At 44.3% G+C, this 13,841-nt stretch overlaps 1 protein-coding gene and 2 pseudogenes across 1 annotated transcript in view; all 3 read right to left on the reverse strand.

Moving 5' to 3' along the window:
• The window catches only part of DOC2B (double C2 domain beta), a 2,126,151-nt gene that overhangs the window by 787,336 nt on the left and 1,324,974 nt on the right, over nt 1-13,841 (reverse strand). The gene's annotated exons all lie outside the window — the stretch shown is intronic.
• LOC147730221 (small nucleolar RNA U3) lies at nt 8,025-8,163 on the reverse strand (annotated as a pseudogene).
• LOC147730222 (small nucleolar RNA U3) lies at nt 8,708-8,892 on the reverse strand (annotated as a pseudogene).

Below are 13,841 nucleotides of genomic sequence, written 5' to 3' on the forward strand. Positions count from 1 at the left end.
GCTGCGTGAAAGCAGCGATGCGTCACTTCTCAGTGCTCACTCCTTGAGACATTCCTGATGCGTCATATTTACAGTATGACGCATCATGTCGCAAGGACTTACAGATACGTCAGTATTTCTGACGTATCTGTAAGCGCAAAAGTGACGCATTGCTGGAGTGTGTCACAAAAGTGACGCAACTCCAGCAATGCGTCCTTTCACATGGGGTAAGCCCCATGTGAACGGGCCTGTGTCAGTCTTACGCCTGCTGTGAGGCAGGCGCAAGATTTTGACGCAACGGCGTCCTAAAAGTGATGCAGTGAAATCTCATAGATTTCACTGCGTCACTTCTACATCCCTTCCTTGCGTCAATACGCCCCCTGGCATACATTATACCTGGCGCAGGTATAATGTGGTGCAGGGGTGTACAAAGTGACGCATCTACCTAGATGCGTCACTTTGTAAATATGGCGCAACAAGGCGCATCTTTTACGTCACTGGTGCGTCACAAAAAGTGACGTACCGGAGGCGTAAAAGTGGCGCACTGCCTCATAAATGAGGCCCTTGGAACCGTCCCATCAACAGCAGTCGGTTAAGAATTTCATACATGAACACTACAACATGCAAGCTGTTCAGAACCATGCAACTGGAGTGAAAGTTAATGTAAAGAAGTTTGATCATGTGACAAGATTGAGAATACTCCAGGGGTGGCTGTCCATTAAGGAAAAAACAATTTTTTGAATACTCTGCATCTTTTGAACCACACTAAGAGGAGCGACCTTGACCAGGGTCGGACTGGGACAAAAAATAGACCCTGGCACCAAAATGTAAGTGGACCTCCATTAGGGAATTAGATAGATGAAAAAGTGGCCCATCTTCGCAAATCAGGGCAGTTTTGAAGACATGCTGTATAAGTGTTTTGAAAGATATTGAAATGTACATGTATTTGAGCTTGCTTCAGGCAATGTTTGTTTTAATAGCAGGGAAGTCAACAATAAAAACTGACCTAACAGACCAAAAAACAAGCACACAAACAGCCCACAGACTGACCTGTCAGACCAGCCCATCGGGCCCTGCCAAATTGCCCTGTTGACCAGTCCGACCGTGGCCTCAACTCACAGGTAAACATATATATGAATTTCAAAAATCTGATAAAACCTAAAGATCTTCTTGTGACCTAAACATGGATGTTCTAAGTGGAAACTTTCTCACTTTGGTAGCAAGATGTTGAGTGCGACTGGAGTAAAACCTTGGAATGTATTGACTTCATAATGGTGTCATGATGAACGGAACTTGTAAGGGCGCTTCATTAATAGTGGCACCTAAAGATTAGGCCTTATTGTTTACACCTGTATTATTCCTGACTGCTTTGTATTAATTTTTGTTTATTGTATAGTTTTTGGTATATATTATTTTATGTTCATCTTGAAGCTGGCCTTGCTCCAGTATTTTTGGACATTTCAAATGACTGTAATAGTATTCTGAGTTGATACAAAGTACACAAATAGACACATACCTGGCTTGCTGGGGAGGCAGTGGTAAATCATATAATGACTTGACAACAATATGTAATTGTTTCTTGCTATAACTCTCCTGTGGATTTGAGTCCTCTTTAGAAACTAGAAAGGGTCTCCTCTTCAGATTGTCCCTCTGAGATGCAGTCGTGGCTGGCATGACTCGCGGATGGGGGGTCCGTGCGAGGGTTTGCGCGGGGAGGGGAAGGAGGGGTTAAATATATATATATTTTTTTATAAACTTACCTTTCCGAGTCCAGTGATGTTCCGGCTCCTGGCCGGGTCCCGTTTTTCTGCTCTCCTGCTCAACAGGAAGCAAGCAGACTCCCTCCCCATAGCCAATCACAACTCTGCAATGGCAGCGTTGTGATTGGTGGGGACAGGCGCCTATGGGGAGACCATTTTCTCTTTGTATGCTGCATGCCAGGGCCCGCAACATTGGGCAAGTCTCTCCTCCCCAACCTACCCACCCGTCCGCCCCCAACCAGGGGCCCTGGTTCAAACATAGAATGATAGTTTTACCATTTTGTGTTTCTGCTTCTCGCACTGCAAGAAAGCAGTGAGGCAATGCTCCTCCACCCTAATGGAGGAGCCGCCCCTGCTGAGTTGCAATCGGAAGAGAAGGAGACCTTTTCTCTTTAAAGCCCATGTAAAGCTCAAGCTTTGGACTCACCATAGGCAGCCATTACCATGGCAAACAAACCCCAAACACGCCCAACAGCGCAAATACATCCAACCAGGAAAGTAAATACGTCCGCCCTTTGTGCTCAAACATCAGACAGCCATTCTTTCCAGCATCAATAACCTTTTCTTGACATCAATGAAAGAGCAGGTGGTGGTGGGATGGAATTGTGTCCTAGGAGTACACAGAATTAAGGTAACGCAAACACCAGGCGCTTAGTGGCTTACAGCAATGACAATCAATGTCTGCGGGTGCCACTCAAAAAATAAAGGCAAAGCGTTTTTGTTGTTTTATTTGTCTTCATATTGAAGCTTTTTGTCCTTTCATTGGCAGGATATTTTTTCTTATGTAATATTTGTTTTTCCTTCTATTTCTTGCAGCCCTTGGGTCAGGTTTTTTTTACCTCTGCATTCAATACATTTGTACACTTTGGGGCAGATTTATGTTAACTGGCGCATCCCGAGGGATGCGCCAGTTAACATGCGCCACAGTGCGCCACAGCTACGCCACCCATGGTGCGCCGCATTTATGATGCGGCGCACCATGGGGCAAAAACGGCACAGATGCGTGACGCATCTGTGCCGGAAATGTGGCGCATTGCTGGAGTTGCGCCGCAAGCGCGACGCAGCTCCAGCAATGCTCTGGGGGGGCCTATTCTTTCAATGCTGCCTCAAGCCTTACGCCTGCTTCAAGCAGGCGCAGGGTTTTGACGCAGCATTGCCCTGAAAGTGACTGAGTGAAATCTCATAGATTTCACTCAGCCACTTTCAGGAGGCGTTCCTGCGCAGGAACGCCCCCACTGCGCAGGAACGCCTCCTCATGGCGCAGTGCTGTACAACGTGACACATCTCCTAGATGCGTCACGTTGTAAATAGGGTGCAGGGATGCGCCACGTTTCCGTGCCGTTGCGTCACGCAACGGCGGCGTAAACGTGGCGCAAGCCCTTCATAAATCTGCCCCTTTATATTTTAATAAAAAATACTTGAACAAAAAAAAAAGAGGATCAGCCCCAGTGATTGAGAACAAATTTACACCGATGACTTTAAAGGATCATTGGGGCATATTACCAACGATTAGCGATATTTATCGCTAACTAGGCTTTGCAACGATGGGGCATATTACCAAGCAAAAGCGATAATTATCGCTATTGCTTGGTTAGAGACAAAAATTTACCGCAGCGCTGCGGCGATTTTTACCGCAAATAAACCTTGGTATTACCAAGGTTTAACGCAAATGCGGTAAAAATGGCCGCAAAGCATGAATATCGCTGAAAAGTCCGCGATATTCATGCATTAGCGAGCTAATGCTCTTAGCCATGTTATCCACCTCCCATTGGATAACATGGCTAAGAACTGCTCAGGGCAGGTGTTAGCTTTTGGAGATATTCCCGCTTAGCGCGAATATCTCCAAAAGTTGGTAATAGGAGATAGCGATGTTAGCGACTGTTTTCAGTCTCTAACATCTTGGCACGCCCACTTTGCATCTCATTAGTGATAAATATCACTGACATGCAAAGTGGGGCCCAAGATGGTCGCTATCTCCTACTAGCTGTCGCTAACTGGTGTTAGCGGCAGCTAGGTAATAGGGAGATAATTTTATCTCCGCTTTCTTGGCTTTTAAAGCCAAAAAAGCGGAGATAAAACCCCTTGATAATATGCCCCGATTTTTTTTATCGCTAAGCATCGCCAGAAATTATCACTGAGATAACGTGCTATTAGCTACGTTTATCTCGAAAGCGATAATTTTTCCGGCGATAGCGTGAATATCGCTGAGAATACAGCGATATTCACGCATTAGCGACTAAATGCTCTTAGCCATGATATCCACCTCCCATTGGATAACATGGCTAAGAACTGGTCTGGGCAGGTGTTAGTTTTTGGCGATATTCGCGCTAAGCGCGAATATTGCCATTGCTATGCCTGCCTTGCTAATAGGCGTTGGGAACGCCCACTTTGCATGTCATTAGCGATAATTATCGCTAACATGCAAAGCGGGCCCCAAACCGCTCGCTATCGCCTCAAAGCTGTCGCTAACATCAGTTAGCGACAGCTTGATAATTGGGCGATAGTATTATCGCCGCTTAGCAGCCGAAAACGGCGCATTTTTTATGCCACTGGTGCGACACAAAAAGTGACGCACCAGCGGCATAAAAGTGACGCAAGGGCTCATAAATGAGGCCCACTATTTCCAAATTCTTCTGTCATTACATATCAAGATGAAACTTTTTATAACGCTATGCCAATCTGCCCCAGTGGCACAGGAGGACATCACAGCAGCATTCTTTACCGCCACCTGGCTAAGCTCTCAGCAGATAAGGTATAGTCTTAAAACCTGCCGCTATGGTCTAAGCCGCTAACTAAAGCCTTGCTTCACCATGCTGGGTTTAATTTGAAGGCAAGAGCAAAAATTAAGGAAGGGGACCAGAAACGGTCCACATGGCCTCTTGCGGCAGGCTCGAAGGCTCCCACAATTCAGGGTCTCTTTCTTTTGAGTTTTTTAATAATGAGATCAATAGCTGGGAAGGATGTCGGGCTATGCCTAACCTTTACAAAGACAAGATGAGGTAAAGATTCGAGGCACTAACCCGGCCAGCCATCAGACTGCCAACTTCACCAATTCATGTTCTACCGCCAACCCAGCCACATCGTTTCCCTGGCTTTAGGGCATGTTGGCAATCCAAAATGGTGTCATCTGAGGTTCTATGCATTACAGCTTTAGAACTTTCCAGGCGCAGGGTTTTTTTTAATACAGTTTACCACTAGCTGACATTCCAATTTTTTCCATATAGCTCTCAAGTTCCCAACGTTCTAATATTGCATATGACACCACTGTAGGGGGCTACAATTATCATTAAACGATCTCTATTCAAGTTATGGACAGAAGCGAGGGGACAGAGAATGTAATCAATGTGATAGATGAGGCAGAACGGCTGTAATGATATCTCAACATTCCCGACAATGATGTAGCAATTCTCTAAATTAAACAGGGAAACGCCAAGCAATGACATTCGCTAGAATGTTCACGCAGGTGGCTTATTCCAACCATTATTTGATTCTTGCAACTTCACTGTCCCCAATAAATCTTGCAAAATTCCAAGGGGCAGATTTACGACTTCTGGCGCATCTCTGCTAATCAGGAGAAATGCGCCAGAAGAGTTGTGACGCATCTGCCAACCCGTGCGCCACCACTGATGCGCCGCATTTAAAATGAGCGCACCGTGGCACCTGGATGGGCATATGCGTGACGCATCCCCGGTGGAAATGCAGTGCATTGCTGGAGTTGTGTCACAAGCGCGACACAGCTCCAGCAAGACTCGGGGTGCCCTATTGCTAACATGCTGCGTCAATCCTTACGCCTGCTTCAAGCAGGCGCAGGGTTTTGACACAGCATGGCCCTAAAAGTGACTGAGTGAAATCTTGTAGATTTTACTCATCCACTTTTAGGAAGCGTTCCTGCACTGGAACGCCCCCTGCGCCAGAATGCCTACATGTAGCGCAGGCTTTACAACGTGACGCATCTCCCAGAAGCGTCATGCGCCACGTTGTAAGTACCCCGCACCATGGTGCTGGATTTGCGCCGCCGCTGCGTCACAAAAGTGATGCAACAGTGGCATACAAGAGGGGCAAGGGGCTTGTAATTCTGCCCCACATAGACTAAGACACCAATCCCTTGATACGCTACCGGGTGTGCGGGTCCTCTTGGGTAGCTGCACGGTTTGCGATGCCAAGAAGGGCTTTTGTAATGGTAATGACAGATGCAAACCTTTAAGCTTACGCTAATTTGTGCCATGCGAGTGCCCGAACAAAAAATTAGCAAATGACCAAGAAGGCATTCTTAATCCGCACCATCTAAGATCCGCTTATATCCGCACCATCTAAGATCCTTATATTTTTTTGGCCCAGTGACCACGGTATTACTCTTGGTTTTAGTCTAAAAAGCCTAAATAGGATTAGAAAGCCCCTTTCAACAAACAATTTGGAACAGCGATAAATCATTGTGCAACACTAATTGTCTGGCAGAAGTCTAAGCTCTAAAGATAGCCCATACACAAGGGCCCAGATTGATGAAGCGCTTGTGTTGTCATTGCGTCATGCAAGACAGCGTTAGGCAACTCCAGGGCTTCACTAAGATTTACTAAGTCGGAGAAGGCCACCTTGCGTGGCATTGCATGGCTTAGTAAATCTAGAGCAGTGATACTCAAAGTATGGCCCAGAGGCCGCAAGCAGCTCTCCTGACCCTTACATGCGGCTCCCTGGTGTACAGCAGCACCGGGCTGCTGTTTACTTGACGGAGCACTAATAGTTGAAAGATGGTAATTAAAGAGCCAAGCATTTATTTACAACTAAAGTAACCTATTAACTAAAGTAAAAGAAAAGAAGTGAAGGTGTCCTGCACCGCTGAACTTAAGGAACACATTCTTTTTTAAAGACATCTTGCAACAAACGTTAATGAAATGTGACAGTCTCTAAAAAAAATCTAAAAAACTTGCCTTCCTTCAACATGCAGAAGCGTTTCACCTCAGTATATCAGTGCATTGAGAAGTATTTAAAAACATTCATGCTTCCTCCAACCCTGCATTGCAAATAGTGAACCATGAGGTAAGTCAGTTCTTATGTTCATCGTCTGTGCGGCCTGGGTTGCTATTACACATGGACAACATCTGCTATCCTGCTGGCATCAATGAGGCCCTTGGTCACATGACAGGCCAAACTTTTTGGCCCCCTGGAAAATGTCTGCGAGGCCTATGATGCCGAAAAACGCAAGGCAGCAGCAACTCTCTGCTTTGCGTTACTCTGAGCCGAGAATGTGTTAAATGGGTGGAGAGTGGGGGCCTCATTTATGAAAAGTGACGCATCGCTGCGTGAAAACAGCGATGCGTCACTTTTCATTGCGCCCTCCTTGCAACATGCTGGATGCGTCATATTTATAATATGATGCATCATGTTGCAAGGAGTTACCACCCCCTTTTCTGAATCGGAGTTACAGATACGTCAGTATTTCTGACGTATCTGTAGGCGCAAAAGTGACGCATGGAGTGTGTCACAAAAGTGACGCAACTCCAGCAATGTGTCCTTTCACATGGGGCAAGCCCATGTGAAAGGGCCTGCGCCAGTCTTACACCTGCTGTGAGGCAGGCGTAAGATATTGACGCATTTGTGTCCTATAAGTGGCGCAGTGAAATCTTGCAGATTTCACTGCGTCACTTCTTTGACCCTTTCTTGCCCTGATGCATACACTATACCTGCCGCAGGTATAATGTGGCGCAGGGGTTTACAAAGTGACGCATCTACCTAGATGCGTCACTTTGTAAATATGGTGCAACAAGGCACATTTTTTGCGCTGCTGGTGAGTCTCAAAAACTGACGCACCGGCGGCGTAAAAGTGACGCACGGCCTCATAAATCTGCCCCTGGTTGTTTCCATCCATCCACCCATGCTTTTTTACGCATTCCCAGATTTACTCAGAGTAATGGGACTGCGTCAACATTGTACGTTTTCCCAACAGAGACGCCACGAGGAGAAATATCTTTAATTCTCCCCGTTTAGTCCTCTTTCTATGTGTGCTGGCATTCTGCCCTCTCCCTTACAGGCATGGCAGCGCGGCAATGCGTTGCGTGAAAGGTTTGATAAATCTGTCCAGGGTCCATTTGAAAAGTCCTCCTTGGGCGTTTGTAAATCAAATGTACCAAATTAAAGCGAAGAAAACTTGTCGTATAAACAAGTGCAGGAAAGCTCAAATTTTTCACACCACATGCACAAACCTCACATTAAGCCATTATTAGCAACAGAAAAACAAATGGACTCCATCATCTATCTCATTTTCTTATACGGTCATAAGGATCTAACCACTCAGTTTGTGTTTCCTTCCTCCAGCTCTCCTGTAAGAGAGAGAGGGGAACGGTCATCAATAGCAAACAGCAGCTGCATAAATGCAACACTGTCCTCCTCAGTAAAGAACTATAGAAATGATCCCTGAAAGTATAGTCTTAAACCAAAGGTCTGACGTACAGTAAGGAAAGGTTCGACATCATCAACTCCAACAAAAACATATGGCTGTATAACGCCACAAAATAACAATCTAAAGGTGCACGGGCAGACGTGTTCCTAGCAATAAAGCATTCTCAGTAGATCCTGGGTGACTCACTGCTTTAAAAATCTGCATAATCGAAATCAGTAACCAATCACATTCAGCCTGCCTTTTCTTCACACACACGCACGGATTCCCTGCCCACTGTTCCCGAAACAGACAGAGGACTACAGTGTGAAAGTTAAAGTTCAAACAGGAAAGGTTCGATACATTTGTCCAGGGTCCATTTGAAGAGTCCTCTTCGGGCGCTTGTACATGGAATGTACCTCATTAAAGAGAAGACATACTTTTCGAATTAATCCTGTAGAATAAACAAGCGCAGAAAAGCTCTAACGTTATCAACCCACATGCACACACCCCCCTAATAGCCACCGTCAGCAACTTCAAAGGGAAATACAGATTAGACTCAATCAACTTTCTTATACTGCAATGAGCGGCTAACCACTCAGTTTGTGTTTCCTTCCTCCAGCTCTCCTGTAAGAGAGAGAGGATCGGTCATCGATTGCAAACAGCAGCTGCATAAATGCAACACTGTCCACCCGCTTCGCGCTCAGTTAGCGAAGACCAGACACTTTCAAACACATTTCCACAGTGAAGAACTGTAGACATGATCCGTGAAAGTATAGTCTTAGCACAAGCGACTGCCGCTCACACGAACAGAGAAAGTAAAACCCCTTCTCACGTACAGTAAGGAAAGGTTCGACATCATCAACTCCAACAAAAACATATGGCTGTATAACGCCACAAAATAATAATCTAAAGGTGCACGGGCAGACGTGTTCCTAGCAATAAAGCATTCTCAGTAGATCCTGGGTGACTCACTGCTTTAAAAATCTGCATAATCGAAATTAGTAACCAATCACATTCAGCCTGCCTTTTCTTCACACACACACACACACACACACACACACACGGATTCCCTGCCCACTGTTCCCGAAACAGACAGAGGACTACAGTGTGAAAATTAAAGTTCAAACAGGAAAGGTTCGAATCGATACATTTGTCCAGGGTCCATTTGAAGAGTCCGCTTCGGGCGCTTGTACATGGAATGTACCTCATTAAAGAGAAGACATACTTTTCGAAGAAATCATGTAGAGTAAACAAGCGCAGAAAAGCTCAAACGTTATCAACCCACATGCACACACCCCATTTACAGCCACTGTCAGCAACTTCAAAACGAAATACAGACTTGCTTTTCAAACACATTTCCTCAGTTAAGAACTGTAGAAATGATCCTTGTATCTTTGTAAGTATAGTCTTAATGAAAATGATTGCAGCTCACACGAACAGAGAAAGTAAACCCCCTTCTCACGTACAGTAAGGGAAAGTTCGGCATCATCAACTCCAACAAAAACATATGGCTGTATAACAACACAAAATAACTATCTAAAGGTGCACGGGCAGACGTGTTCTTCGCAATAAAGCATTCTCAGTAGGTCCTGGGTGACTCACTGCTTTAAAAATCTGCATAATCGAAATCAGTAACCGATCACATTTTTTTTTTTTGTTGTAAAAATATACTATATTTAAAATTATTTGTCAGGTTTAAATTTTAAGCAGTCCCTTATATTTGGGTGCTGTACATTTAACCATTCTCAAAGAAGCGCATTAGGCTATCTTTGGTGGTTTTCCATCAAGATTTCTCATTTTACCCATCCAGACCAACTCCTGATTTTCCAGGTTTCCTTTGCCCATTCTTGTCCAAATCTATGGGTGTCTATGCACATGTAAGAGAACATTTTAGTGAAAACAAGTTTTTGGCATTCTTTTTCCGTGATTGCTTGGTGTTTGTACAAGGAAAGGTTCCTGTTTTCCCACATCGCCTCTTTCACGCAGTTTATTATTCTCCATAGTGTCCTTTCTTTATTTGCATTGCAATTCATGCCCAACCCATATAGAACCAGTTCATAGGACAGGGATGCCTGTCCTGTTAATTCTTTAATGAGCTGTCCCATTGCCTTCCACATGCTTTGTGCTCCGCCGCAGTTACAAATGAAGTGCATCAGGGATTCATCTGCTGCACAGCCTGGTGTTGGGCATCTTGCTGTGTTTGCCCGTTTCCTTGCATGTTGGAATTGTTTCACGGGTAGGCATTTGGATACCATCATCCATGCCAAGTCTTTCTGGGAGTTTGTCAAGTCTTTGTGGTTCACCATCTCCCAAACCTTCCCTGATTGCTTCTCTGATAAGTTGTTTACCATTGTCACTGAGTCTGTTTCTTTCAGTTCTCTGCTTAAGGCCATCTGGGGTGTGATGTCCTTCGCTTGAATTTGTCTCTCTTCCAGCTTCTTGAAGAAAGGCTTGATGCCTTTGTACGCAGGGGGTGGTTCTAGTAAAAAAGGCTTTGTATTGTCCAGATTACATATGCCCTCTCTTGATAAGATGAAGCTTGTAGCAAACAGAGTGTAGGCAGCCACATGTGAGTCTTTCTTTGCATTCCCCAGTATGTTTTTAACAAAATGTGACATCAGGAAGTCATGGAGGTTTGGCAGGTCTTTCCCTCCTTTTGTGGGTAGTTTGAAAACTGTGTCTCTTTTTAGTTTTTCAATTTTTGACCCCCAAAAGAAGTTTGCAAAAAGTCTTTGTGTCACTTTTGTCCATCTGTATGATGGAGGGAAAATCATGGCAATAAACATCAGGATTGATAGACATATTGCTTTCAGCACCAAGACTTTCCCTTCCAGGGAAAGTTTTCTTGTCGTCCAGAGCGCCATTTTCTGCTTGAGCTTGGTCTGGATCTTCTCCCAGTTTATTTCTCCCTTCATGTCCTGTGAAAAAAGAATCCCCAGTATTTATACTGGGTCTTTGGAAGGTTTCACTGGGAGCTGAGACAGTTTGTCCCATTGTTCCACCGTCATGCAGTGTGTTTTCTCCACATTCACCTGTAGCCCAGCTGCTAGGGAAAAGAGTTGGGTTATAAGGAAAGTTCTTTTCATGGATCTAGCGTCAGTGCAAGCAATGGTGACATCGTCCATGTATGCTACACATTTGACCTGTTTGCCTTGGCTGCCCGGTACCAGAGGGCCAGTTATGCACTTGTCCTTCCTGATGGCACATAGGAGAGGTTCAATTGCACATACAAAGAGTGCCGGTGATAAGGGGCATCCTTGTCTGACCCCCGATTCAATGTGGAACCCCTCAGATAGTGTACCATTTATAAGGACCTGGCTTTCACATCCAGTGTATATTAAGCCAATAGTTTTGATGAAACCTTCTGGGAATCCCATTTTCCTGAGCACTTTGAAAAGGTATTCATGACTTAGGGAGTTAAAGGCTTTCTGGAAATCAAGGGCCAAGATAGCTAGTGGATTCCTCCTGTCTTTCGCTAACCACAAGGTGTCTCTAATGATGGTCAAGCTGTCCCAGATTTTTCTTCCTGGGACCGCACATGTTTGGTCTGGGTGCACGATGGAGGCCAGCACTTTTCTGCATCTTCCTGCCAGGACTTTACTTAGGATCTTACTGTCCACATTCAAGAGGGTGATTGGCCTCCAATTGTTGATGTCCAGCTTGTCCCCCTTTTTCTCCAGCAGTTTGATGATGCCCTGTGGAAAGGAGGGGGGTAAAACATTTTTTTCCAAGCATTCTTTCAACAGACTCCAAAAATCCGTTGCAATAAGCCCCCAGAAAGCTTTGTAAAACTCCCATGGAAGGCCGTCTTGCCCAGGGGCTGATCCTTTTGGGGCTTCCTGAATGATTTGGAAGAGTTCTTCTCCTGAAATGGGGGTGGTTAGAAATTGTTGTTCCTCTTGGGATAAAGAGCTCTGCAAAGACCCTAGAAAATCTTCACATGCACTTATATCTGATGGCTCTTTTTTGTACAATTGGGAAAAAAAGGCTGTTGTTATTTTCCCTACTTTCTCTGTGCCCTTTTGTGTTTGTCCATTTGTGTCTTTCAGTTCATTCATTACCTTTTGCACTTGCTGTGCCTTTTTGAAAAAAAACCTTGAGCACTTTTCATCTTCCTCAAAGATCTTGACCCTGGAGTTAAAAATGTGTTCTTTCCCTCGTTGTTTCAGCCATTCTTTCAGTTCCGTTTTTGTTTTTTCTCTTTCCTCCCCTACTTCCATTCCACCCCTTTCCAGGTTTTCTAGCGTGATTATTCTTTGTTGTATTTCATCAAATTTTTGAAACTTTTCCTTGCTTTTGATCATGCTCTGTTTTCTGAAAAAAAGTTTTGTTTGTTTTTTTACCTCTTCCCACCATTCTGCTAAGGATGGGAAACTTTCCTTTCTGGTTTTTAAGTTGTTGTACATATCACTGTAATTTTTACATATATTTTTCTCTTGTAATAACAAGGTGTTCATTTTCCACACACCCCTCCCCATTTGACACATGTTTGAGATTTCAACGGTTGCTTTCAAGATTTTGTGGTCAGACATACCACTCTCGTTTGTTTCATAATTCCTTGCTTTTATATTTTTGGAGGTGAAAATGAAATCAATTCTTGATTTGACTTTGCCACTTTCTGCTTCCCATGTGAACCTTTGTTTTGACCCTGATTTTGCCCCTGTATCTGACAGTTGCAAATCTTTACACATGTTTTTGAGACATTTTGCAGACTTATCAATTTTGTAACAATTTTTCTTGCCACATCTGTCTGTGGGGTTTATGATACAGTTGAAATCCCCTGTTAACACCATTGGGGTTGCACCTGCAATAAAAAGTGGGAGCATTTCAAACAGGAACATTCTTTCATTCTTGTCGGTTGGTGCATAAATATTACAGACCTTAAAGGTGGTGTTTCTGTATTGTATGGTGACCATCATAGCCCTGCCTGGCTGTATGATTTTAGTATCAAGGATTGACATTTCTTTGTTTTTTATGAGAATGCCTATTCCAGCATTCTTGTTTCCACCCCCAGACCATTTGGAGGGGCCTTCTTCCCAATATTTGGATATGTGACTGTAGTCCGTGGAGTGGGGAATTGCACATTCCTGTAAACATATAATGTCCCCTTTTTGTACTTTGCAGAGCTCAAACACTGACGCTCTTTTCACTTGTGAGCCCATTCCTCGGGCATTCCATGATATGATGTTAAACATTATATTTGCAATGGTGATTACTTTGCACGGTATACAATACATGTTAAACCTGAACATTTTCAAAGCTCAATGGCGACCAGATGCTGTCACATATTTGCTGATTGCTTTCACTATTTTGCGTCTCTTGCCCGCCAATTTCTTCTGCTCCCCCTAAGTATGGGGACTGTAGAAAAAGGTCTTTGTGGGGGGTTACTCCTACCTCTTGTGAGAATAAGCTATATCCTAGGTCTTCTGAGTCTGAGAGGTCCCCTAGTACACTATACCTGGACCCTGAGCAGTTCTCTTTTGGTAGAGTTTTCTTCCTAGTTTCTTTCTGTTCTGTTGCGGCCGGACCACTTGGGTCCGCCGTTTGTTTTTTAATTTTGATTTTATTTCTTTTTTTAACCATCTGCATTTGGCCCTCGGTGGTTTTTGTTTCCTCTTCTGAGGAGGTCTGTTCTTCTCTTTCCCTTTTTTCCTGTGCCCTGTCCTTGGCTTCTTTGATGATGTTATATATATCTGTAGGAATAAGAGTACAATCTGAATCTATTTCCC

Source organism: Lissotriton vulgaris, chromosome 2_1, assembly GCF_964263255.1.
Source record: "Lissotriton vulgaris chromosome 2_1, aLisVul1.2, whole genome shotgun sequence".
In the NCBI taxonomy this organism is placed as follows: domain Eukaryota; kingdom Metazoa; phylum Chordata; class Amphibia; order Caudata; family Salamandridae; genus Lissotriton; species Lissotriton vulgaris.